Source organism: Dipodomys merriami, unplaced genomic scaffold (genome assembly GCF_024711535.1).
Source record: "Dipodomys merriami isolate MVZ:Mamm:240054 unplaced genomic scaffold, mDipMer1.0.p SCAF_8, whole genome shotgun sequence".
Lineage (NCBI taxonomy): Eukaryota > Metazoa > Chordata > Mammalia > Rodentia > Heteromyidae > Dipodomys > Dipodomys merriami.
In genome coordinates this window covers 33,469,925-33,485,597 of record NW_027206401.1, presented here as the reverse complement: position 1 = coordinate 33,485,597, position 15,673 = coordinate 33,469,925, and the positions used below count along the sequence as shown (strand labels likewise).

At 38.8% G+C, this 15,673-nt stretch overlaps 1 protein-coding gene across 2 annotated transcripts in view; it reads left to right on the top strand.

Annotated features, from left to right (window-relative positions):
• Positions 1–15,673, top strand: part of Sobp (sine oculis binding protein homolog) — a 176,956-nt gene that overhangs the window by 1,110 nt on the left and 160,173 nt on the right. The gene's annotated exons all lie outside the window — the stretch shown is intronic.

Sequence of the window (15,673 nt, the reverse complement as noted above, 5' to 3'; positions counted from 1 at the left end):
CTTGCCCATTGTTCAGGAAGGCCGGCCCGGAGTCCGCTCAGCCGGCCGAGGCCGGGCTCCCGGCCAGGCCAGCGGTGCCCCAGAGGTGGCGAGCGCAGCGGCCTCGCGCGCCAGCTGTGCGTGTTTGGAAGCGATTGCCCAAGAGCACCCCGCTTACCTCCCCTTGTCGCCCCCACTCCTTTATTAGATTCTGCGAAGTTGCGAGGGTTAGCCTGGGCGATGATTTTATTCTCTGTTGATTTCACAGGTTTCTCTTGATTTTTATTTTGTCCATTTTTCTTTTGTCGAGTTGAAAAAAGTAGCGGGTTTTCTGTCTTCTCGGTGTTCCTCATCTTCTGAATACAACCCGCGGGCTGCTAGGTGATCGTGTCAGGTTTGGTGAAGTTTCTACTGGAAAGACAAACTGGATTTTAAAACGCCATGCTACTAGGTCATTTTTTTTTTTTAAACTGCGTTTTAACGTCGTCTTGGTTAGGACAAGCATATTCTGTGACGGTGCCTCGTATGAAGCTCACACTTAAAAGGGGACAGATGGGTGTACACCCGTTTTTGTGTACCTGGGTGCATATGCTTAGCCTTACCTTCCGCCTAGAAATGTCAGTAGCATGCTAATTTTTGGAATTCGAGTTTGTATTTCGGGGTGAGAAACTTCTTCAAGCATAAGGTGCAGGATGGAGCCAAAAGAGAAATAAGGAAGATTTGCTTGGAAATTAATGCCAGTCACTGTAATGGAAACCACCATTGATTTAAAAAAAAAAAAACCCAAAACCAACCAAAAGACTAGTAAAAAGTTGTTTTCTTTCCACGAGGGTGGAATTCAGTCTACAATAACCAGTTTCCCTCACTTGCCCTTCCTTCCCTCCAGTCCGGCATTTACAGATTACTTTTCCATGTCATTTTAAATTGAGGGTATAGGAGAAGAGGAGAGAGGTGAAGGCCACTAGGAAATCACAGCATGCACTGGCCCTTTAAAACACCGCCTAATGTGATCTATATGGATGGCAGCTTTTAAGTTTCATAGGTTCTAGAATTACAAATTAGCTAATTTTAATCAAAACATGTGAAATGTTATCCCGGCTGGATATAATGGCTGACTGTGCTCCATGCTTGGGGCTCGTGTTGTTGACTTTGGCTGCAGGCAGTACTCCGCGGTTTGGGAGATAGTTGTCCTTCTACAGTATAACAGATGTTTGTCTGAACTGGTGAGGAAGAAACAAAAACAACATTGTATGAAGGGGAAAAATTACACAATTTTTAGCCAATGCTGCGGGACTAAGTATGGAATTAACCTTGGTGTGCAGAATTTCCTCTTGAAAAAAAATGTTATATTTTTCTTCCAAATCACCACTTACTATTTGAAGTTTTAATCCTCATCATTTCGATGCAGTGTAGCATTAAACAAGAAGTTTTATACAGGAAATAATTCAATTGCCTATAGGTTCGGTATTTCTCTCTGGGTTAGAACAATGTGAGAGACCCCTGGCCAGAATTTTCAGTCATGTTCCTGCACATGATGCCAATGTGTCTAGTGCAACTGTTTTGTAGGCAGTCCTCTAATATAATAGCACCAAGAATCCTTATTTAAAGTGTTTCCTCAAAGTCCAAAGGGTTATTTTAAGCTCATTAATATTTTTCTGCTTTTGATATTAATAATTACAGACACAAAACTCCTCCCTTCACTTCATGCTATTATTACCCTTCCATGTCCCTGAACATGAAGTGTAGGGTAACATAACAAGTTGGTTACCCTGTATAAAAATGTGTGCAACAAAATGTCACCCTGAGTACAATGTAGCCTTGTGCAGCTTCCTATCGGTGCCGCTGGAACTGCCTGGCTGTGTTTGCCTTCATCTGAACGGCTTTCATCTGGACCAGTGTAAACTAAGCCCTGGTAAGTAATCACTGCCCAGCAGAAAGAAAGGAATGTATACAGCTAGCGAGGCCTAAGCTGTAAAAACGGAAATCTGAGCCCCCACGTCGGATCACATATCAAGGCTTGAAGGTAGGGGAAATGAAAGGGGAAAAGAGGAGAGAGGGAATGGAAAAGTCAGCCTGGGAAGTGAAGGATCAGGAGGAGGCCTCCCTTAGGGAGATTTGGCTCAGGGATTAGGGAATTTTATCATGGTGTACAGTGACCTACTCAGGTTTCAACACTGGTTGGATCCAGTTGCTTCTCTGTGAGCTGAAAGAAAAAACACTGGAGTGTATGTGATTTTTTTTTCCCCTTGTGGTAACAGAAAGGACATTGGTACAAGTATCTATTTTAAGTACAGCAAAGGCAAAGCACTGAGAATGAGCAACAAATTTGCTTCATCTCAGATACTTCCTTCAAGATTTCCTAATTGAGATAGTCACATATTTATGTAAAAGGTGGTTGGAGAAGACATACTGGCTGAAGTTTAGCTGACATCAGTAATGGCATTGGAGATTGTCTTCATGTGGCTGGGAGCTAATGTTGGTTGCTGTTTCACTAGATCAGATATTGAGTTACATTTTCGTTATCACTGGTATAATGTACATGGCAGTTGTAACAAATTTAAATTTGATACAATATAATTTTGTGTGTGGAAAGTACATGACTTGGCATAGCTTGCTTCTGGTATACTCCAGTGACAGTATCTTGAAGTAGAAATATTTGTCTCTTTATGACCTTTACACTGTCTCTTAATCTTTCCTACTTTTCTGATTTTTGATTAAAAAAACATTGTTTTGTTGTGTTGACACAACACAGTAGAGAGGATTTTAAAACATCCAATGGCAATGTAATTTACATTTTGACAATTTTTGGTTTCTATAAAAAAATTTTGTCAGTTATGGGGCTTGAACTCTGGGCCTGGGCACTGTCCTTGAGCTCTTCAGCTCAAGGCTAGCACTCTACCACTTGAGCCACAGTTCCACTTCCTGTTTTTGGTTTCTAAAGTGAATATTGGGATTTAATCTACTGTGGTGTATGTCCTTGCTATACTGTTAGCATACATGTGTCATAATAAATGTATATCACAGAGGAATCCCATCATATGGAAGGGTTAGTTTCATGAGTTCTTCTAGAACATGGTAGACATAATATACAAACTAGTTTGTGTTAGTGAATGTGTAAACGTATGTTCAAGCATAAATGCTAGTTGCATTTAAGGATATGTAGTTTGCACCCAAAGATCTTAGTGAACTGTCATCAGTATATCCTGAACAATACAACTCAAAAAGTGTAAAGTGTGAATAGAGATAATGAGTCAGGTTTTTATCTTTTTAAACTCTGACAAAGCTAATGTGATCGGATCAACTACACTGTCCTGGAAACTTTCCTAAACAAACCATAATTAATGTACTTATAATATTTGGCTTCTTTATCAACTACTAAACTACAGGATAGTCTATGCTAACTGTCACAGAGTCTTACCTTTACTAGAGGAAGTTTCTGTCTACAGATATTCTCAGTAAGTAATTTGTACCTAAATTTATGCTTTGGTCCTGTTGCCTGCAGTTTGAGGCAGGCACATCTGGTAAAGTTTAGTAGGAAACTTACCACAAGATTTTCTAGTTTGGTCTACTGATGGTCTCCATTTGGCATTAAAAATGACCTATGTCAATTGCATAGACAATAAGGCAACTGCAGTGAGTTAAGTAGCTTGATGTTTAAAAAGAATTAGAGAAAACAGAGTGAGAATTGTAAAATTCAACATATTTAAGATTGAAATGATCTCATTATTTAATCAGTTATATTTTAAGATTTGCTGCTGAAATGCTACCCTGTTATGTTTGTTAAATGCATCAAGGAACTTAAAAAACAGGCCTGGAAGCACATCCCACTGAGACATTCACAAATTGTATCAGACCTTTCTTGCTGAATGACAGCTTCAGGTGCAAAACATGACAGGGTTAGGGGCTAATAAAATCAGGACAAGGACCTTGCTCTTTGGCAGCAGGTATGGGATGTTCCTGTGCCCTTGTCATTGCCATCCATTGTCCAGCTCAGGCTAAACCCATAAGAGACAGTCCTGAGAGGACTTGGAGAGCTATGCATTGTGCTCTATTCCATCAGAGGTTTCTGGGTAGACTCTCTTTCACCATCTGTGAGCCTCTGATTCTGATGTACCGTAGAGCACCATTCTCTCTCACAGGTTCCAGAGACAAGGAAATGGAAAGGAACCTCTCCACTTCCTACCAAATCTGAAATAAACATTTGAACTAGAAGAAAATGAGTCTGACAGACTCGTTCCCTTCTGCGTTTCCTGCCTCTGTGCTTGCCAAGACTGCTCTGAGGAGCCAAGCCCTACTCTGCTTGTGTGAAAGACAGACTTATAGAAACCAAGAGGTAACAGAGTTTTAAACTGAAAGTCAAAATCAGGGCCTCAAAAAGGAGCACTGAGGGTTTGTTGGTGGCTCTCTAAAAAGGAGACTCCCAAGAAAAGATTATCTTGCTAGTATGACCAAAGTTTTTATAGCTTGAAGTCTTCTGAGAAATGTCTCTTCATTGTCTGTCATTATCATCTTCTCCTTCTCTTTCTACTTCTCCTCCTTCTTTTCCTCCTTTTCCTTCTCCTCTTCCTCCTTCCTTCTTTTCTCCTTCTCTCTTCTCCTTCTCCTTCTTCTTCTCCTTCACCTCCTTCTTTTGTGTCAGTTCTGGGGTTTGAATTCATGGCCTGGATGCTATCCCTGAGCTTTTTTTTGTTCAAGACTAGCACTCTACCATTTGAGCCACCCCTCTAATTCTGGCATTTTTAGTGGTTAATTGTAGATAAGACTTTTCTGTCCAGGTCGGCTTCAAACCACAATCCTTGTATCCCAGCCTCTAGTAATTAGGATGAGCCACTGGTACAAGGCAGACTTGTATTCTTAAGCTAATAAAATTAGTGAATATTTTCCTGAAAGGGAAAGGGTAGAAGGGAGGAAAATAGAATACTTTATCTTGGTAGTGTCACTTGAAACATAAACAGACTTGAATGCTTGTGCCACGTGAGATTTGCTGAATGTATACTTTAGGATCTGTAGACTGATGGGAGTTAATGTCTCTTATATAACTAAGAGACCAGTGGAATTCTGAACAGCTTTAAGGGCAGCAGTGATGACAGGAAAACTATGTCTTGGTAATTTTTAGGGCAGTGCTGCAGCTGTGAAAGGACACAGCTGCACGCAGCTGTACACCTGCCATTCCTGCCATAGTGTTGGCTCAGCCTAGGACCCTTAATTTCATATTATTCCTTTGACTCCTTTAGGACAGTTGATGTCTTGGCAGTAGATTAAAATGTGGGCATATGATTGTGTGCTCTGTATCACAAGATTTTTTAAAATTAGAAGCACATGATTTTGATTTCCTAGGCCAGTTAGATAGCCATTGAGTTTGGAATCTATCACTCAAAACAATACTTTTTCAGGTCTGTTCCAGTTGGGGATTGGTGGTATACTGTATCCTCTGCTTTTTGTCCTGCATTAAAATCTTTGTGTTATAGCTGATGAAAATGCTATAAAGTGACCCAAAACTCAACACTGTGATCATCTGCAAGGGCTTTCAAGCTAGACAGTCATAGGTAAAAATGGCAGGCCCAAAGCATAAACTCGGCCAATCTAGGCCCCCCCTTATTATTTCATGCATGCAGGGTGATGACCTCCTAATGGGTCATTTTTCGGGACTGGCTTATTCTACTTGTATACCATCTGATTTAGTGGGAACATGAATGTGGAAGTACTTTGTAATCTGTGAAGGCCTCTTCAAATATTTCTCTTGCAGTCTCTAAATTTTACTTCATGATCTTTTTCTTGGCATAACCATAAAACAAAATTGGTCTACTGGGTCTGTGTTAAAGGAGAAAACTTAGACGTAGCACTGGGCCAGGCCTAGGAGCAGAGCTGGAAACTGACTTCTTACCAAGTTCAGTTGTTAGCTTTACTTTGGGACTTGAACAAGGCTCTGCCTCTCTTCTGCATATTTCCTTTCTTATTGCTCTTTGTGAGTCCAATAAAGCTTCATAGAGGTTTGCTCCGGAATTAGAATGCATGGACATGACAAAGCAGAGAAAAAAATTAAAATAAAATAACTACCATTCCATTATTCATAACAAGCATAGATGCTAGTAGTTTTTTCTTCCTCCTACCTTGTGAATTGTTCACAGGAGTTTCCTTTCTGTTTGAAAGTATTTCTTATGTTTTCTACATGTTGGATAGTACATGTCAGAATGTTTTGAAGTTAAATAACATAACTGACAGATTTTTTGTATTGTCATTATAATTGTGAGTATGACTGATGTAGCAGAGACTATGTTAATTTTTAATTAAAACTTGCTTCTTATTTTTACAAAGGTATACACAAACATGACATAAATAGCAGAATAAGCAATAGTAATAACAGAAAGAAAAACAAAGACCATAATTTTCCCACTCAGAAGCACTTAGGGTCAATACTCTGATGTATGTCTTTCCTTGTCCTTTTCTATGTATAACACACAGTTTTAAAAAACAAAAATCATCTCATACCTAACTTTTCTTTTAAAACCTATTATTGTTAATAGTTTTCCATAGCACTAATTTTTTTAATCTTCAGCATAAATTTTAGTGAAGAAAGAGTATTCTATTATATGACTAAGCTATATATGTATATATATATATATATATATATATATATATATATATATATATATTTTGTCCATCATGGGGCTTGAACTCTGGGCCTGGGTGCTGTCCCTCAGCTCTTCAGCTCAAGGCTAGGGCTCTACCACTAGAGCCACAGCACCACTTCTGGCTTTCTCTGCTTATGTGGTACTGAGGCATCGAATTCAGGACCTCATACATGCAAGGCAAGCACTCTACCACTGAGCCACCTTCCCAGCCCCTAAATTGTAATTTATTTAACCGAGTTCCTATTGTTTGGCATTAGATAGTTTGTTTCTAAGAAAACACCAAGATAGATATTCCTGTACATGTGTATTTCTGTACTTACTTCCTTAGGATAGTTCCTCAAATTGCCAAGAAATAAAGTTGCTGAGTCAAATGGTATGTAAATTTCGTAGAATCTTAATGCGTTGAGTCATATTACCTTTGCTAAAAGTCATATCAACTTCTCAGTAGTATGCCAGAACTCACTGATGTTACTTATGATACTTTTTAAAGTTTTCATATATTTATTGTTGGAACAAGGTTTTTCTGAATTTCATTAGCCATTTCTCTGTATTTATACATTTTTTTTTGTATTTGTGAATATATCTGAATGAATTAGCATATCTGTAGAGTACATTCTAACTGTTAGATGTTATGCTAGGTAAGTCTTAAAATGAAATAGGAGATGGATGCTACTCAGGAGGCTGAGATTTGAAGATCATGGTTCAATGCCAATCAGGAAGGAATGTCTGTGAGACTCTTATTTGCAGTTGACCAGCAAAAGGCTGGAAGTAGAGCTATGACTCAAGTGGTAAGAGCTAACCTTGAGAGAGAAAACAAACCAAAAACCCAACTCAGGACAGTGCCTAGTCCTTGAGTTTAAAACACAAAAAACAAAAAGCAAAAAAGAGAAATGAAAAATTTTTATCCTTAAGTAATGCACAGTATATTTGGGTAGATGTTGTTGCCATACTTTATTTACAAGAACTGCCACTTGGAGTAAAAATGGGAATTACGTTTATGGGAAGAGGAAGGGAAAACTTTCCCTCATTTAAGTAAATGATTGGGAGCTCCTTGAATATTTCTTACTTCCCTGGATAAGACACAAGTTTGCAAACATATTGACATTAAGTTTTTCAAGGTCTGGTACTTACCTATCTTATAATAGCTTTTTGATATTTTCATGATAAATAAAATTCCCAGTCCTTTTCAAGGCCTTGAAATATTTTTGTTTTAAAGGTATTTTCTGAATTGTTGCTATTTTAACTGTGCTTAAAATCAACCATTATTTCTCTGGTGAAATGTTCATTTAAAAATAGCTTAGATTAGGCCAGCTGCTGGTAGCTTACACCCGTAATCCTAGCTACTCAGGAGGGTAAGAGCTGAAGATTGAGTTTCAAAACCAGCCCAAGCAGGAAAGTCCATGAGACTTGTTGTTGCTGGTTATAGGACTTGAACTCAGGACCTGGGTGCTATCTCTGAGTTTTTCTGCTCAATGCTCATGTTCTACCAATTTGAGTACCGCTCCACTTGCAGTTTTCTGTTGTTTAAATGGAGATAAGAGACTCTCATAGTCTTCTTACCTGGGCTGGCTTCGAACAATGATCCTCAGATCTTAGCATCCTGAGTAGGTAGGATTAGAGGCATGAACCATCAGTGTTCAACTGTTCATGAGACTTTTTGTAGTTGTTGTTGTTGTTATTGTCTGCTGTGGGGTTTGAACTCACAGCCTGGGGGCTGTCCTTGAGCTCTTTTTGCTCAAGGCTAGCTTTCAACTACTTTGAACCATTGTGCTACTTCTGGTTTTCTGGTGGTTAATTGGAGATAAGAGTTCAAACCCAGGGGCTGGGAAGTTGGTTCAGTGGTAGAATGCTTGCCTTGCATGCATGAGGCCCTGGGTTCGATTCCTCAGCACCACGACCAGACCCCCCCCCCCAAAAAAAAAGAGTTCAGAACCACCAAAAAAAAAAAAAAAAAAAAAAAAAAAGGAGGAGAAAGAGGGAGAAATAAAGAAAAGAAGAGAGGATAAGGAAAGAAAAGAAACAATCCCAAAAGGGGCTTTTCTGCCCAAGCTGACTTTGAACTGCCATCCTCAAATCTCAGCTTCCTGAGTACCTAGGATTACAGGTATGAGACACCAGCACCATGAGAGTCTTATTTCCAATAAACTACACAGAAAAAGCCACAAGTGGTGTTGTGGCTCTAGTCACAAGTGACGTTGTGGCTCCAGTGATAGAGGGCTAGCTTTGAGCAAAAGAAGCTCAAAGATAGTGCCCAGGCCCTGAAGCCCCAGGACAGGCACACAATTTTTTTTTTAAGTTGATCTTTGACATTTGTATGGTACTACCAATTGAATAAGCAGGTTGTCTAAGGAATGTCCTGTTAATCAAGATGTAACAAAATTAAGTTTTGCTGGTATGGAAAGAACACAGGAAAAGTGAAGAAATAGTCAATTTTCACTTCTGCATATCTGTCTTTGATTGATTGATTGGAACAGAGCAAGCTTTCAGGCTAAATGTTAAGATTGTGGTCTTTTGTAGGAAGCACAGAAGAGAAAGAAATGGAAGAGGTTGAGGAAAAGGTAGGGGACTAGGTAATTACAAGTACAAAGTAATTAGAATTAGCTATGATGTCAAAAAGTTGCAAAATGAAAGTCAGTTTTATTTTATAACTCAAGGCATCTAACATATAAGAGTTGCTGAGCAGGTCATCTACCATTTGAGCCATGTCTCCAGCCCCTTTTTGGGTTGTTTCTTTTCTTTCTTTTTCCTCCCTTACTCTCTTCTTTTCTCCCTCTTCCCCTCCCTCTCTCTCTCCCTCCCTTCTTCTCTCTCTTCCCCCTCTCCCTCCCTCCCTCCCTCCCTCCTTCCTTCCTTCCTTCCTTCCTTCCTTCCTTCCTTCCTTCCTTCCTTCCTTCCTTCCTCCCAGCCTCCCTCCCTCCCTCCTTCCCTTCCTTCCTTCCTTCCTTCCTTCCTTCCTTCCTTCCTTCTTTCCTTCCTTCCTTTCTCTTTTTCTCTTTCTTTTCTTTCCTTCTTCCCCTTCCCTCCCTCCTTCCCTCCATCTCCTTCCTTCCTTCCTTCCTTCCTTTCATTCTTTCTTTTGTTCTTTCTTTCGTTCTTTCTTTCCTTGTGGTACTGGGGTTTGAACTCAGGGTCCTACACCTGCTCAGCTTACTTGCTTACAGATGGCACTCTATTACTTGAGCTACTACAACTCCAGTCCTGCCTTTTTTGTTGTTATTTTGGAGACTGAGTCTCACAAACATTTCTACTCTGGGTGGCTTTGAATTTGATCCTCTGGATCTCATCCTCTTGAGTAGCTAGTATTTGGAATATAAGCTTGAGCCACTGCATTTGGCAAAGATTTAATGCCAATTCTGAATTTTGATCATTCCTTCCTTAATAATAACAATAATAATAGGGGACCAATGATCAAATCTAAAAATAAGCAAAGTTTCAAAATAGGAAATGTGAAGTCTCTCTTAGAAGTCTCTCTCTCTCTGATATTGACATCTTGTAGTATGACTTCTTTGCAAATCTTTGGTATGAGGAAGTTACTTGTTTAGAGTTACTGACACATTGGCTTGTACTGAATTTATAATAGAAAAAAAGATAATTATTTTAGTTATGACTTGTCTCGAAGAATACGCAATGCCTATCTTTTTTTTTTTTTTTTTTTTTTTTTGTCAGTCATGGGGCTTGAACTCTGGGCTTGGGCACTGTCCCTGCACTCTTCAGCTCAAGGCAAGCATTCTACTGCTTGAGCCACAGCGCCACTTCTGGTTTTCTAGTGGTTTATTGGAGATAGGAGTCTTACTGCCTGGGCTGGCTTTGAACGGTGATTCTCAGATCTCAGCCTCCTGAGTAGCTAGGATTACAGGCGTGAGCCACTGGCGCTCGGCTGCAATGACTATCTCTTACCTTCTTGATGCTCTTATTTTGTAAAATGAGGATGCTATCTAGGTGACTACATCCCTAACACATAAGATTACTGGAGGAACAAGAGAATTAAAGGATGTGGATGTACTGCAAGTGCTTTAAGAGTATTAGATATTATCATTATAATTTTATTGACCTGTTTTCCAAACCCAAATTGGACCACAAGATATGAGAGGATTTTTGTGTCACTTCCAATGGCAAGAGGCAGTCTCCAAGATGTAATTTGGATGCCAAAATATTGCAATTTCTAGCACATTTTGGTGTTTTATAGGAGCAATGATAAGGTATTTGAAATAATGACTCCTCAGTAAAATTCATGATGTGTGATCACTATAAATTTTGAAATTTCATTGTAAAAGTTACTTCATTTTTCATATAAATAGAAGTTCATAGAATCCTAAAGGTGGGAGGAACTTTAAACAATTTTTTTTTGTTTCAGTTTCTTGTCCTAACTCTTAAGGAGAAATGCATGAAGATACCCCTTGGCATAGTAGCTTGTCTTATTTGATTTTATTTTACTTATTTGTAGGACTTAAAATCAGGGTCTTATACTCTTTCTTAGCTTTTTCCACTCAAGGCTAGTGCTTTACTACTGAGCCCCACTTCTACTTCTGGCTTTTTGCCGGTTAACGAGAATTCAGAGATTTTTCTGCCCAGGCTGCTTCAAATCTTTATCCTGGGATCTCAGAATCCTGAATAGCTAGAATTATAGGCATGAGCCACCAGTGCCAGGCTAATAGCTTCTGTTATTACTGAGCATTTTTACCTTAAAAGTGTTTCTGGATTTTAACTCATTGCTTTTTCTTCACTTAAAAAAATAAACAAAAATGTAAGAAAGGAATAACTTTTAAGTATAAAATTATTTTTGGGCTCACATTAATCAAGATGATTGTACTCATAAACTGATACATTGATATTTGTAAAACTACTTAAAGGTAATAAAATAAACAATATAACTATGAGATAGATAAAATAAGATATGATTATTGATGTCAAGACTAGCACAGTGACATGAAGGTGTCAACAACTTCCCTCCTTCAAGGAGCTGCAAGAGATTCTCACAGGTGAAAACTCAGGTAAGGATGCAGAAGTTGCCTCCAGCATTCAAGAGGCTTCATTGTGTAATGGAAGGTAGGTGGTGGTTAAGAAGTCAGGTTGTACCTCGAGGTATTTGATCTATTTGGAATTGATTCTGGTGCAGAGTGATATATAAGAATCTAACTTAAATTTTCTACATGTATATAGCCAATTCTTCCAGCACCATTTGTTGAAGAGGCTGCCTTTCTTCCATCTGATAATTTTGGCTCCCTTATCAAAGATTAGGTGGCCTTAGGTCTGTGGGCTCATGTGTGGGTCTTCAGTTCTCTTCCATTGGTCCTCAGGCCTGCTCCTATGCCAGTAACAAGCTGTTTTTTATAACTATAGCTTTATAATAGTGTTTGAACTTTGGTATTGCTATACCACTGTTCTTCCCGCTAAGGATTGTTTTTGCTATTCGGGGTCTTCTATTTCATTAAAGAATGTTGTTGAGATATTAATAGGTATTGCATTGAATTTGTAGATAGCTTTGGGCAGTATTGCCATTTTCACCATGTTAGTTCTCCCAATCTAGGAGCATGGGAGGTTTTCCCACTTCCTTAAATCTGCTTTAATTTCATTTTTTAAGTTTTCATCATAGAGGTAAAAATATTACAGGAAGGGATAGGGGATATGCTAGGGGTCCTCAGCACAAGTTGAAACTTCCTAAATAAAGATCCAGAAACACAATACCTTAAAGAAAGGCTAGATAAATGGGATCACATTAAACTGCAGAGCTTCTGCATGGCAAAGGACATAGCTAGCAAGATAAATAGAAAGCCCACAGACTGCTAAGATATTCACTAATTATACAACAGACAAGGGTGTCATATACTTAGGGCTAAAAAAATTAACCCTTCCAATAACAAATCTACAAAGAAACAACCACCCCACTAATAAGTGGACTAAAGAATTAAAAAGAGACTTCTTTGGAGAGGAAATAAGAATGGCCAACAGACACGGAAAGAAATGTTCAACATTGCTAGCCATAAAGAAATGCATATCAAAACCATATTGAGATTCCACCTTACTCCAGTTAAAATGGTTATTATTAAGAAAACAAATAATAACAGATGCTGGTGGGGATGTGGCCAGAAGGGAAGACTATTACACTGTTGGTGGGAATGTAAACTGATTCAACCACTCTGGAAAGCAGTATGGAGGTTCCACAAAAGACTAAACATATAACTCCTCTATGATCCAGCAATTCCACTCCTGGACATTTATGCAAATGATCACAAGCAAGGCCACACTAAAGCTACCAGCACAACTATGTTCATTGCAACATTATTTACCATAGCTAAGATATGGAACCAACCCAGATGCCCCTCAATAGATGAATGGATTAAGAAAATGTGGTATATATACACAATGGAATTTTATGCTTCTATCAGAAAGAATGACATCACCCCCTTTTGTAAGGAAATGGAAAGTTTGGGGAAAAAAATCATATTAAGTGAAGTAAGCCAAACCCAAAGAAACATAGGCTCTATGGTTTCCCTCATTTGGTTTTTTTTTGTTGTTGTTGTTTTGTATTTTTTTTTTGGTCGGTCGTGGGGCCTGAGCTCTGGGCCTGGGCACTATCCCTCAGCTCTTCAGCTCAAGGCTAGCACTCTACCACTTGAGCTACAGCACCACTTCCAGCTTTTTTCTGCTTATGTGGTACTGAGGAATCGAACCCAGGGCCTCATACATGCAATGCAAGCACTCTACCACTGAGCCACCTTCCCAGCCCTGTTTCCCTCATTTGTAATAATTAGTATATGCCTAGGATAGTCCTTGCAGAGAATCATAATAGCTCAATAGCTATATACATATGACCATACAAAATGATGCTAATTGAAATGAACTCCAAGACATGGAAACAACAGGTCTTTTTTTGTTGTTGTTGACTTTGTTGTTGCCAATGTACTATATTTAGTTCTTCTTATTTTATTTATTTTTTATTTTTCCATTGGTTTATCCCTGTCATTCACTGTCTTTGATTCTGGTACCGTGTGTCTTGTATATACATGTATCTGATTTGGGGAAGGGAAGGGGAATAACAAATACTGAAAGAAGGACAAAGGGTGACCCATTGCAACAACAACACTCACAAGACACTATGTGGGAAATGAACTTTACAACTCTGGGGGTTGGGGTGAGGGGGTGGGGGAGGAGTAGGGTAGGGGGAGAGGAAAAGTGGGGGAGGGAAGGGATAGTGGGAGAAAAAGGAGTGGGTAACAATGTTCGACAAGAAATGTACTCATTACCGTACGCATATAACTGTAACGCTTCTGTACAGCATCTTTACAATAAAAATAAATACATAAATAAAAAGCAGTGATATGAAAAAAATCAGGTTATGAAATTCTTTGTGCAAGAAGCTGACACTTGTGTAGATTGAATAAAGTTTACTCTTTAAAAAAAACTTTTAAATTTAAGAAGTAATATATAAAATGCTTGAATTGTTGGAGCCAGGTGCTGGTGGTTCATACTTGCAATTCTAGCTATTTAGGAGGCTGAGATCTGAGGATTGTAGTTTGAAGCCAGTCTGGACAGGAAAGTCCATGAGACTCTGATTTTCAGTTAACTACCAAAGAGTCTAAAGTGGAGCTGTGGATCAAGTGGTAGAGCACTAGCCTTGAGCAAAAACAAAGGGCTCAGTGACAGTGCCCAGGGACGTGTACACACACACACACACACACACACACACACACACACACACACACACACACACACACACACACTGTAGTTCTTTACCAGAAAGACTTGAAACTTTTATAGACTGTAAACAGTGAATTTGCATTTTCTAGGACATAGTATAGTTCTTAAATAATACTATAAAAATCTATTTCATTGCTTGAGTTTTATGCCATAATGAGCCCATAAGATATATGCCATCAGACTCTATTTAGAAAAATTTAAAATTTAATTATTCCTTGAGTTTCTTTGGTTTCTTAATATAATATAGTGTATATGACAGATGTTATAGCCTTTCATTTTGTACCCATATTACAGCAAACTTTGGCATTTGCTTTCTTTCTTCATGAAAGGTTTAAGACTTGTGCCTTTATAAACCTCTTGTTTTCTGCATTTGCAGTCACATATTAAAATGGTAAAGTGTTTATTTTAAATGACAAGAAACAAAATGTTTTAAAGTTTTTTCCCCTGACACATAGTAACTCAGCATGCATGGCATAAATCAAATTCATATTGATTGCTCCATGAAGCCTCTGAATTTTCAGCAGAAACTATAAAATAAACTGATCAGTTAAGATACCCAAATGGTATGAATTTGGTGTTAATGATTCAGTTGAGGTTTCAGTTTTTCTTCAAGTATCTGAGAATTCTGGATCTCGTCCTAGAGTTGATTCTGAGAGGATGAATGAATTTGCAGCTGGACTAAGACAAGGCTGGAAGGTTGCTTTATGAGTTATACATCTGTAAACTTTGTGTGACTTCAGAAGTTAGATCTAGAGAAAGTTGGTGTTGGGATAGGAATAATATACAAAACATGTAGCAGGCAGAGGTTACTATGTAAAAGATTATCTCTCTTGTTAGCAGAGTTCTTTTAGAGATTGGGGCAAGATAGCACATTGACCAAAAGGATGGCTTGCACTTGGCTTTTTGTTTGTTTGTTTGTTTTTGTTGGCTGTGGGGTTGAACTCTGGATATGGGCGCTGTCCCTGAGCTCTTTTGCTCAAATTTGCTCAAAGTTAGTGTTCTACCACTTTGAGCCACAGCACCACTTGTGGATTTCTGGTGGTTAATTGGGAGGTAGGAGTCTCACAGATTTTCCTACTGGGGCTGGCTTTGAATCGTGATTCTCAGATCTCAACCTGCTGAATAGCTAGGATTACAGGCATGAGCCACCAGTACCTGGCACACTTGGCTTTTAAATGCTGTTGGGAATTGTTTTATCTATGCAACATAAGCTTCACCCTTGGAGATTTCTACTGCCAGACCACTGAAAGAGGATCTCAATTTGTGCGCTTTGTGTCATTCTGTAGTCAGGCACTGAGCAGAGTGAAAGAAATCAGGTATTAGCAGAGAGTGATGCCTCATTAAAGGGATCACTTTTGATTGAG